This window comes from Phascolarctos cinereus, unplaced genomic scaffold (genome assembly GCF_003287225.1).
Source record: "Phascolarctos cinereus isolate Bilbo 61053 unplaced genomic scaffold, phaCin_HiC Scaffold_4;HRSCAF=312, whole genome shotgun sequence".
Taxonomy (NCBI): Eukaryota; Metazoa; Chordata; class Mammalia; order Diprotodontia; family Phascolarctidae; genus Phascolarctos; species Phascolarctos cinereus.
In genome coordinates, this window is record NW_027555847.1 from 598,082,419 (window position 1) to 598,095,284 (window position 12,866).

At 34.3% G+C, this 12,866-nt stretch overlaps 1 protein-coding gene across 9 annotated transcripts in view; it reads left to right on the forward strand.

Annotated features, from left to right (window-relative positions):
• Positions 1-12,866, forward strand: part of RIMS2 (regulating synaptic membrane exocytosis 2) — a 539,971-nt gene that overhangs the window by 412,645 nt on the left and 114,460 nt on the right. The window contains exon 1 of one of the 9 annotated variants that reach the window (XM_020969937.2): positions 6,933-7,056. The exons of the other annotated variants lie outside the window; for them this stretch is intronic. The gene's annotated coding sequence lies outside the window, so the exon portion shown is untranslated. Of the gene's footprint in view, positions 1-6,932; positions 7,057-12,866 lie in introns of those variants that run through there. 9 annotated transcript variants of the gene reach the window in all.

The window sequence follows — 12,866 nt, forward strand, 5'->3', positions numbered from 1 at the left end:
GGACTAGAGGTCATGATGAGATATAAGTAGCTTGTGAATTTGTGACAGAATGAGAGCAGTTGAGAGAAGGCTAGGATTTTGTAACTGGAGACTATTATTTTGAAATTCAATATACCAAAGTTAGACATTTCCATGAGATAATGATATCTATGGTGTGATGGCCATGTACCTTTGTGATCAAAATGAAGGGCAGAAAGAGTTCCTCATAGTTAAGGATTTATGTGTTTAACACTTTAAAGGCATCTTCAGTATAGATATTGAAGTCTTGAGTAAAGTGGCAAAGTGATGAGATGGAGATGAAAATCATTCTATTTCCAAAACAATTAAGGAAATTAAAATATACCCCTGGAAGTTCATAAATGCCCAAAGCAAAGATTGAGATTGATTAGTATAACTGGGTTCATGGACTTCAGAATACAGAAAATTATTGAAAGTTGGAGGTAAAGGAATTATCTGGAAGAGCACTGAGGAGCAATCAGCAAGTCAGTCAACATTTATTAAATGCTTACTATGTGACAGGCACTAAGCTAACCCCTGGAGATACAAAAAAAGGCAAAAGATTTACTGTCCTTCCATCTTTTTCTGGCCTTAACTACTATAAATATATTGTTTGTCGTCACTGCAACTTCTGTTCACTATACCTGTCGCCACTTTTCCAAACTTCTTTTTCTACTACCAAAAAACTACAATAATATACAGCTGCATTGAGGCACAGTTTCCAGGGATAAGAAGGTGATAGTCCCACTATATTCTCCCCTGTTTAGGCCATATTTGAAATGTATGTTTTGGCACCACAGTTTTAGGACATTGTTAAGTTTTGGGACGTCCAGAGGAAGGCAACCAAAGTGATAAAGTGCCTTAAATCCATGCTATATGAAGGAACTAGGCATATCTAGCCCAGGGAAGAGAAGACTCAGAGGAAAAGATAGTTGTTGGAAGTGATTTACCCAAGATCACACAAGGAGAAAGCATCAGGTAGGATCTGAACACATGTCATCTGAATCCAGAGCCTGTATTCTTGTTTGGCTTCAGATAGATAAGCTAAAAGCACTGACTGGAAGTTGTAAAGAGGTAGATTTAAGATTCTCCATGCCAGAAAAAAAATGTACTAATAAGCAGAGTTGTTTAAAAGTTGAATGGACTACCTTGGGTATTAGTAGCTTTCAAGGAAATAGATTTCAAGGTTTCATAAAATATCTTCCTTTTTAAGCACAGATTCAGCAAAAGGAATGTTGTTTGAAAAGTTATAGGGTGTAGGGAAGTTTATTGATAATAGAATTGAGGTTCCAGAGGTATAGGCCTCTGGAAAGGCCTACAAGATGGCCCAATTGGAAAGAGAGCTGCTCAGAATATGTATTAGAGTTTGCAAAGTGTTAAATAGCATGCAGTTTTCACCTAGCATTTGACACATGTTCACAACCCCTTGTTCTGATAACCTCTTCTCCCTGGTTTTTTGGCATTGCTTTTGTGATTTTCTATCTACCTATTCAACTTATCCTCCACAGTCTACTCAGGTTTAGCATATATGGTCCATCCCTTGTAAGGAAGTATACTCCAGGGCTCTGTACTTAAGCCTTCTTGCTGTTCTCTCTTGGTGATCTCATCAGCTCCCTTGGATTCAGTGATCACCTCTATGCAGATGATTCCCAAATCTGCCCTTCTCTTTTAGGTTCTACCCAAGTCTTTAACTGCCTGCTATACATCTTTACCTAAGTGTCCCATAGGCATCTCAATCTCAACGTGACCAAAATGAAACTAACTCATCTTTTCCCTTAAAACCATCCTCCCAACTTCTCTATTTCTATTGATGCTACCACAATTCTTTCACCTTAGCAGAAACCCCAGAGTCATCTTCAACTCTTTACTCATCCCTCATATCTAGTTACCAAATCTTATTATTTCTACCTATCAAAATTTATGTCCTCTCTACTCATACCATAATCTTCCCAGTTCAAACCTTATCACCCTTCAACTGGAATATTGCAGTAATCTCCTAATTGAGTTTACTTCAACCAGTCTCTTCTCTGATCCATTCTACACATACCCAAATGATGTTCTTAAAGTGAATGAGATCTATTAGTCTCATGTTCAAGTGAAAGGAATTTGCACATTAGCTATGTCTAGAAATGTGTATCTCCAAGGTGCCGCTACCTGTGTCAGGTGCTAAGTGTCCATTTGAATGGTATGGTCATGCATTGATTGAAACTCAAGAAGCTTCAGCGGCTTCCTATTGCCTTTAAGATAAAATACAAAGTCTTCTATTTGACATCCAAAGCCTTTCACATGTGCTCTTGATCTCATCCCTTTTCTAGCAGATTACAACCTCAATCTCTAATCTTCAACATCTCCCTATCTACTGTTTTTTTAACCTACTTCCTTCAAACATGTACAGATTTTCCCTATCCTTAAAAAATCCTTAGTAGACACTACCATCCCTTTAAGCTATCATCCTTTTTCTCTTCCTTCTCTTTTTCAGCCAAACTCCTAGAAAAATCTATCTACACTCAGTACTTCCACTTCATCTCCTGTCATTCTTTCCTCACTCTTTTAATATTTGGCTTCTGACTTCATCATTCAACTGGATTTCCTCTATAGTTACCAGTAGTCTCTTAATTATCAAATCTGATGGTCTTTTCTCAGTCACCATCCTTTTCTACCTATTTGCCTTTCTACCCTCTCCTCTTTGGGTTTTTTGTGTCACTACTTACTCCTTTTTTTCCTCTGAGCTGTCTAGCATCTCTTTCTTAGTCTGGTTTTACTGGCTTATCATCCATATAACACTTCCTGACACACAGTTTTTTCCAAGGTTATGTCCTGGTCCCTTTTGTGTTCTTTCTTAACATGATCTCTTGGTGATCTCATCAGCATCCATGAGTTTTTAAAATCATATTTATACATATGATTCATAGGTGTCTATATCCAATCCCACTCTCTCCTGAGCTTCAGTACTGTATTACCAGTTACCTATTTTGTTGTTGTTCAGTTGTTTTTAATCACATCTGACTGTGACCCCATCTGAGGTTTTCTTGGCAAAATGCTGGAATAGTTTGCCATTTCCTTCTGCAGTTCATTTCACAGATGAGGAAACTGAGGCAAACAGGGTTAAGTGAATTGCCCAGGGTTACACAGCTAGTGTCTGACACCAGATTTGAACTGATGAACATGAGTCTTCCTGATTACAAACCCAGTGCTCTATCCATTGTGCCACCTAACTACCCCAGTTGCTTAATACACATTTCAAACTAGATGACCCAGAGACATCTCAAACTTGACTTCCAAAACATGCCTCTATTATCTTTTTCCCAAACCCATCCTTTCTTTGAGAGGCATCACCATTTTTCAAGTCTCAGGTTCATAACTAGGATTATCCTTGATTTTTCATTTTCTCTTAGCCCTCTCCACTGACATTCAGTCAGTTGCCAAATTTTTGCCATCTTTACCTCCACAGCACTACTAACAGTCACCACCTTATTTTAGGACCTCAGAACCACTCACCTAGGGAACTGCAGCAGCCTTCTAATTGCTCTTCCTTTCTCAACTCCCTTACCACTGCAACCCATCCTCCACATAGGTGCCAAAATGATTTTCCTTATGTGAATATTTTACCATTTAGGGATATAATAAACTATAGGGGCTCCCTGTTGCCTTTGGAATAAAATATAACCTCACTTATTTTGCTTTTTAAAATTCTTCACCATCTGACCCCAATCTATCTTTCTAGCCTCAGTGAATATTATTCTTCCTCTTATACTCTATGATCTAGCCAAACCAGCCTTTTCTGTGTTCTTCGCATATGATACTATACCTCCCATTGTCATGCTCTTGCAGTCACCCATCTCCATGCCTAGAATGCACTCTCCTCTCATTTCCACTTTATGGAATCCCTCTCTGCCTTCAAGATTAATGTACCATCTTCTACATGAAAGCTTTCCTGAGCTCCCCAAATGATAGTACATTCTGTCCCATATTGTTTGGATTTTAGCAAAATACAAAAATATTTATATCTATCAATTCCCTTTATATTTATTCTTTATTTACTTATGTATGTGTTTCTTGTCTCTGCTATTAGAATGTAAGCTCCTTGAGAGTAAAGATTGTTTAATTCTTTGTATTTATATTCACAGAGTATGGCACATAGTAAGTGCTTAGCAAATGATTATTGGTTGGTTTATTGATTTAATATATCTGACTCCTGTTATGAATATATCTGATGCCTATATTCCAAAGATAAACTTATTAGTAACTAGCAATTTAATCATAACAAATATGGTAATATTTATTGAAAAAGTGTTCCTTCTATTTCTGTATTACTTTTCACTTTTTTCAACAATCTTTTGATTTTTGCATCCAATTAGGTCTTGATAGGCTTTCAGAAGTGACTAAATTTTTATATATTAACCCATTTATTAGTGAGTACAAGGAATTGATGCAGCTGCTTTCCTGTGAAGTAGAAGAAAAACAAATAGTAGGAAAAAAACTCTGAAAACAAATGTAAATATTCTTTAAATATGCTATATAATGAGTTGAACTTTATGTTTCTCACATTTGATTACTTATCTCTTTATATTATATACATTTAAATTCATTGATTTCTAGTGCTTGTTTTATCTCATTATTAATTTGTGAGTGAAAGCTATTAACAAGATATTTATTTTACAAGAAGAAATTGTCTTTTAATTAGCTTGTAGCAATCTAATCGTCCAACTGAGAAGATACCATTTCCATTATAACATCTATAGTTCCTCTTCTTTTATTGAGATTATAAGCATATTTTTGATGACCTGACTCTTGCCTATTGTTATACCATAGTTTCAAGAAACATTTTCATTTTGTTGATACCAGTTAGCGGTAGGCTCTATGACAAAACTTTTCTAAACTGGAGATACATACAGATATATAAATATATATACATATATATATATATATAAATATATATATATATATATATATATACATGTGTATGTATGTATGTATGTATGTATACATATATATGCCTGCATATGGCAAGAGATGGGACTAAGAAGACCCTATTTCTCTGTATACTTTCAATTAGAGCCAAGTTTAACCAAGTCTTTATAAACTTCTGAAGTTAGCTTCCCTTTGTTCGTGATTTTAACTTCTTACAATGTTACCTAATGCACTTAAAAATAAAACTCTTCATTTAAAAAGTTACCTTTTCCCTAATGCAAAATAATTTCATTCATTTTACTTGTATTTGAAAGAAATGTATGACAAGTCTTTTGAGTAGAATTTTTTTTTTGTAGCTTTGATTAATTAATGCTAGGAGTTTACAGCTTTTTATAGAATTGTTCAAGGATAGTTTCTTTTTCATATGGATTTATAAAAGCAATTTTCAAAATAATTGTTTTTGATTATTTTAATTATTAGGTCACTTTTTAATTCTTCTAGGTTAGAACATTCAAGCATTTAACAATAATAATAGCATTTACGTACAGTTTTAAGATTTACAGGACATTTTTCATATATTATCTCATTTTACCTCAAAATAATCCTGTGAGGTACATGCCATTGTTATCTGTATTTTATAGATGAGGAGAAATTAAGTGACTTGCCTAGGGTCAAACAACTAAGTATCTTACTACTAGAGGAATGTTTCAAGTTCAGATAATAAGCTTATATATATTTAGATATCTAAAGTTAAATCTAAAGATGCCTATATCTATTCACCTAGACAAAAGAGATATTATTGTTTCTCCACACACAGAAATGGAAAATAATTCTAAGGCTATGTGAAAATTATTTGTTTAAAAATGTAGTATTTTGGGGCAGCTAGGTGGCACAGTGGATAGAGCTCTGGCCTTGGAGTCAGGAGACCTGATTTCAAATCCAGCTTCAGACACTTGATGCTTACTAGCCATGTGACCCCGGGGCAAATCACTTAACCTGGATTATCTCACCAAAAAGTAAAAAAAAAAAGTAGCATTTTGATTAAAAATGTTAGTCATAGTAATAACAGATATTTATATACTGTTTAATTTTTAAAGTGCCTTACATACATTAAACCATTTGGTTCTAGCTACAACATTATTACATAGTTACTATAAATATTATCACTCCTCAAATTATGTAAGAGGAAGCTAAATATCAAAAAGGTTATGTGACTGACTTGCCTATGGAAATCTAGATCTAGATAATAAGTAGACAAGGAGTTTTTCAAACTCAAATTTCTACTGATTACAAGTCCTGTCTCCTTTCCAGTATACCACACTTCATATAAAGAAATATATTTTTTTTAATTGGAATGGAAGCCTGGCCATCACGTAATTAACATTGCCATATTATTTCTCTTACAATGAGTTACACGATCTCATTTTGTCACCACCACCACTGCCACCACCACCACCACCACTCCCATTCCAGTAAAATATTAAGGAGATTATGGGGTGAGAGAGTGAAGGATTTTCTTAGCACCCTCTCTTACATGAAGGAGAGTTTGAATGAAATGAGAGTGCCATCAAAATGAATCATTTTCTCTTTGTAAATTGCCAAGTATTATCCTAATTGAAATACTTTTCTTCTCTTTGAAGAAAATGAATACCACTTATAAAATTATTCCACTGACCTACTCCATGCAATATTGACAATGATTTTGATATTATAATTGAAACATATCTTTAATTCTTAGCTCAGTTCCACTCAGTATTATATGTTGTTTCTTTATAAATCCTCTGAGTGAAAACTCATAGCAACTTTTAATCCCTCAATTCTATATAAATTCCCTTTTATTTTGGGAAATGCATGTATTTAAGCATCGGAAAAAAATATGGCAAGGCTTCTTCTTAGTATATTGCATGGTTTCATAAACTTTTAAAGTATTATTTTATACCTTTGAGATATAAAATAATAATTCTCAAAATTCTCGAAAACCATGCAGTGTACTAAAAAATGGTTTGCCTGACTCCCCTAGGTCAGCTCCAAACTCCAGTGGACTTCTAAACTTTGATAAACCAGTATCGTGCATGCTGAGGCATCACACCAAAGCAGGAATCCACAATCATCACAGGGCTGAATACGTTGGGAGCTAAGAAGATAAAAGTAAGTTATACTTATAACATGCTGAAATCTATCTTAAAGAAGTCCCTGAAAGGATTCAGTGTATATGACTAACAGAATCATTCTCATTTAAGGCATTTATTACATCTGCAGCATTGATGTGTTAAGTGGTGTATGAAATAAGTATTTTTCTTAGAAACTTAAAATATGAAACTGATAAAAAAAAAACCAGGGCATTGAAATGAGTACAAATTGAATAATAATTTAATGAATATATGAATTAAACAAAATTCATATTGTATAAATGATAGAAAGTATATTTTTAATGGATAAATTAAGGAAGTGGGAATGAAGAAAATTTAAATTTGAGTCAGGGAAGTACCAACAGGATGTTACCTTCATTCTTCCAATTAGGGCAAGTTTTTTGCAGTGGATTAAATTTAATTCACTTTTAAACAAAAATTTTACCAACGTGGAGTCAAAAATTAAAATTCAAGTATAAAAATATTTTCAACTTGATAAATTAGTCTAAATATCATCAGAGTTCAAAAATAATTTGTACACTAAAATTCTATATGCCATCTTACTCTACCTGTATTTTTCAAACTGATGAACCATGATTGTTAACCACTGCCACTATTAATATTATCCAGTGTCTTTTATGTTGTCATTGAAATTGAACTGAGGATTTGCAAATCTCATCTAGAATGGGAGTTACATTGTTTAGAAAAAAAATAGATGTTATTGTTGAAGATTGTTCTATAAATATACACTGATCTATGGAAGGTCAACTCAAATCAATTTGAATAATAGAATTTTAAAACTGGAAGAGATAAGACTCATTTATTTGAACACCATCACATTTGACATATGATGAGAGTCTCTAAAGGGCTGTTACCTCCCCAAAATCACGTATGCAAGTAAGGACAATTAGAATTAGCATCTTTATTTGATATCATTTCACCCCTTCTTTCATTGTTTCCTTAACTCCCTTTTGATGCCTCCTCCTTCAAGTGCCATATCTTTTTATGCTGCCTTACTCACTTCAGATAGTATTCCATGTTCCTCTCTCTCATCATGACTGCCCCATCCTTTACATTATTACCAGCCCTATTCTGTGCATTACAAAATAGGTGACAGTGGGTTAGTTATGTAAAATCATCTTTTCTAATGTCTTATCTAGTTCACTTATTACTTTTTCTATATAGCATGATAAAATTAGATATTAATGTATTTAAGGAGTGGTTTTATTGAAGTATTTCAAATGATCTGTCATTAAATATATGTGTGGCAGCTAATTGACCTTAACTCAATAAATTCACACATTGATGTCCAATAGGCTTCTATTCCAAAAGAATTCATTGCTAGGTAATATTTGAAGTGTTTCCTTTTAGATAATTTATATTTGAACATATATTCTGATGGTATAACCTTCAGGAATCCATCAGTTATTCAACAAATGCCTATCATGGGAAAACAATGTGTTAGGCATTGAAGATGCAAAAATGGAATGGTTCCTACTCCTAGGATGTTATATTCTATTTGGGGTAGAGGAGAATGTAGCATATTCATTTTAAAATTAATTCAGGATATATACAAAATACATACATAGTGATGGGCTGAGGAGGGGTGGCACTAACAACAAGAATCAGAAAAGACCTCTTGAATGAAGTGGCACTTGGGTTGAGCCAAAAGGGAGCCAGAAGCAGAGATGAGAAGAACATTCTATGCATGGGGAAAAATCTGTACAAAGGCAGAGTGGTGGAAAACTTAATGTTATGTATGGAGAAGCAAGTAGCCATTTGATGCAGCATAAAGAATAATGTAGAAAGATAATCTGGAAATATAGCCTGGAGTCAAACCTTGTAGGGCCTGAAATGACAGAGGAGGAGGAGGAAGAAGAAAAGGAGGTGAAGGGAGAGGAGGAGGAGTTGTTGTTGTAATAGCATTTTATATAGTGCTTTAAAGTTTGCAAAATGCTTTACAAATATTATCTCATCTTATCATCAAAAGAATGGTGTTGCCTTTGATGTAACTAGGGAAATTAAGAGGAAGGATGGTTATAGAGGAAAGATAATGAGTTCAGTTTGGGACATGTTGAACTTGAGATACTTATGAAACAGATATCTAGCAGGCAACTGGAGATGTGAGGATAGAGCCTAAGAGAGAAATGAGAGCTAGTTGTGTAGAGATGGGAGTTATCTGTATAAAAGTGTTAGCTGAACCTATGGAAGCTGATAAGATCAATAAAAATATGAAAAAAGAAGGCTCAGAAAGAGGTCTGAAGTTACACCTATGAATAAGTGGTGGAAGAAAGATCATAAAGTTGAAAACTAAAAATAAATAAGTAGAGAAAAATGAAAGGAAGAAAGGAAGGAAGGAAGGAAAGAAGGAAGGAAGGAAGGAAGGAAGGAAGGAAGGAAGGAAGGAAGGAAGGAAGGAAGGAAGGAAGGAAGGAAGGAAGGAAGGAAGGAAGGAAGGAAGAGGGAAAGAAAGAAAGGTTATGCTTTTGCAAAGAATTGAGAAGAATGGGTCCAGAAGAGCAAGAAGCAAACCACAACAAAGCAGTGTCACAAAAAGTGAGGGAGGAGAGAATATTTAGGAGAGAATGTTGACAGGCAAATGCTACAATGTCCAGAAGAAGTAAGAAGAGGTCATTGGATTTAGCAACAAATAGATCATGTTTGATGTTAAGGAGAATAGTTTCCATTGAGTGCTGGGAACAAAGCCAGATTTTAAGGGCTTCTCCTAAACACTTCTTCCTAATTTCCTTATTTCTTTTGAGGATTCCACATCATTCTTCCAGTCACCTAGGTTCCACTTGGTATTTAAAGACCTCACAATTTTTCTCCAAGCTGCTTTCCAAACTTTACCCGTATCACATACTTTATGATCCACCTGCACTAGCCTACTCATTGTTCCTCAAACTCAGTATTCCATTTCCCACCTTTGTGCCTTTGCCTAGGTATTTCTCCATGCCTGAAATGTTCTCATTCCTCACCTCTGAATCCTGAGAACTTAGCACAGTACCTAGCGAATAGTAAGGACTTAGTAAATGATTGTTGCCTTGACTGAGAATAGAGTAGGAGGCAATAAGCATGAACAGATTTTTCTAGGAGTTTGGTTGTGATAGGGAGAAGAAATGTCAGACAACAGCTTGAGGGGATGGGTGGAATAAGTGAAATTTTTTTTTTTGAGGATGGGTAAGAATGGATTCTATTTGAAAGCAGCTAGAAAGGAGGCTGAAAATTAGCAAGAAAGAGTATAAATGATTGAACTTGCAAACTATTTGTAAGAAATGGAAGAAAATGGGATTAAAAACACAAACAGAGTGGTGTTTTCAAGAAGGACCTCCCCAAGTTTTGAGACTGGAACAAAGAAATGATGGATGGGGAATGATGCCCAGATAATTTAAAGTGTGGTACTAAAGAGTAGAGGGAGCCTAAGATAGATTATCTGAAGTTTGGTTTTTCTTTAGATGAATATGAGATGAGGTACTCTGCTAAAAAGAACAGGGGATAAGGTGGTGAAAGTGACCTGAGAAGCAGCTATTGTCAAACTACTGTAGAGGATCAATCAGGAAAGAAAAAAATGATTGATAAGACATAAGACATTTAAATAGAATTAAGAAATGTTAAAGAATAACAAAAGGTGGGGAGTTTGTTTTATGTGTTGAAGAGTAAATCTTTTAGTAAAGTGCCCTTGCTAAACATAACAACAGTCTTATCTATATATCCTTCATATCCTTCTTAAGTCACAGAAGAATGTGAGAGAGACTAGGGGAAATTAGTACTTCTTTTGTTTTTTTATCTGGATGATATAAATGATCAATAACTTCCAGAAAAGTCTTCCTTTATATTTGCATGAGAAAAATATGAGTCTACTATAAATAGATGAGGTTGCCTTGCAAGAAACATGCACACACACCCGCACACACAATTAGTCTAGAAGCAGACTAAAAGTCCTATGGATACTGAAAAATGTTGATAGGTGAAACCAAAATTTTGGTAGGTTGGAAGAATGGAATCTAATGACAATCTTCAAATATGAGCAAGTCGCAAGGGAAAATTTATGTGATAAGATAGAACAATTTATTCTGTACATGAACCTCTAAATCCTGTGGCTTCTAAAAGGTGCAGTATGTTTAGGCCAAATATAGAGATATATTTTTACTACTTAGATTTGGTTAATATTCAGGTTTAAAGAGAAAAGGAGTATATGTTATTTTTCCATAAAATGATACATTTTACAATTTATATTTGATTAGAATATAAAATGCTTGAGGGTAGACATTGTTTTAGTTTTGTCTCTGTATCACAGAACTTAGCACAGTACCTACCACGTTATTTACAGTTGGTGGAATGATTGTCTCTAGAAATCTAAAATTTTGCATGATGTTTATTCATTTTATGTGGGTGAAAATTACTGTCCCAGGATTTTGAAATATTTTTATAGCTTAGCTTTATTTTAGGTGATATGTTATGACATTTTATTATACTAAAATCTTACAATCATTTCATTAGTATATAATCTTCATTTGATAAATGCTATATAACTTGATACTTTCATTTTAAAACTTGATATTAAGAAAAGGAAAATGAAGAATAGTCTTTTTTTAGCAAAGACATGATAACTGTCTTTAAATATTTTAAGAGTTGTCATGTGGAAAAGTTTTTATATTTGTTCCACTTGTCCCTCAAGGGAAGAACCCAGAGTGAACAGGTGAAAGCTGTATTGAAGCAGATTTTGCCTGAGTATTTGAACAGATTTCCTAATTAAAGGCATTCAAAAACATAATAGAATGATTAATGAGACATTAGGTTCCCAGTCACAGTATTTCAAGCAGTGACTGGATGACTGTTGGAATGTAATAGAAGGGATTCATGAATTGATGATGGGTTGAATTATATAACTTCAGAGAGACCTTCGAATGCTGAGATGTTATCTTCTTTATTGTATACGTAAGACTTATGAAACAACAGAAATACAACAAGGAAAGTGTCTGAGTTAAGGGAAAGTCAAGAAAGAATCAAGGCAATTAATAACACATAAGAAATTTGGCATGCTCTCACTATCCGGAGAAGGTAAAAGTAGGTTTCTCTAGTCAGCTTAATTCATGTTTTATACCATGGTGATTAGAAATGTTGACTAACCTAACACAGAGGCATGCCTTGAAGGAGTATCCATATGTGAATTTTGAAGAGTTTAAGTAGTTTGGAGAACTCCCAGTGCAGAAATATCTTTCAACATAGATTATAGTCCATGATTTAGTAGCTTAGTTTTAGAGAGTTGCCTGAGGCACATAAAGGTACTTTCTTCCAGGCCAAACAGATCAGGTAGTCATCAAGCATTGTTAAGCACTTAATATATTTTTCAGTGGATATTCCAAGTCACTGATTCTAAAACTATTAGACTGAGTTACTTGAAGGCAGGGACTGTCTTTTGCCTTTCTTTGTATCACCAGTGCTTAGCACAGTGCCTGGAACATGGTAAGTGCTTAATAAATGCATGTCGACTGAGTTACCAATACTCTCTCTACCATATTGTATTGCATCTATTAGAAAATCCAATATGGTGCTAATTTTTTTTTTCAAAATTACAAGTATAGAAGAATATACATTTTGAGTTTAAAGGAACCTTAGAAGCAAACTGATTTCACACACACCATCATACCCATTTGGCATACTAGGAAACAGGCCCATGGAGATTAACCCCAAAATACCTAGCTGGTTAGTAGTAGAGTTGGGAATTCAAACACAGATCTTCTGCCTCCAAATCTAATACTCTGTCCACTATACCATGACATTATTACTCACTTCTTAAAAGGACATCTCAGGCTTCTTTAAAAAATG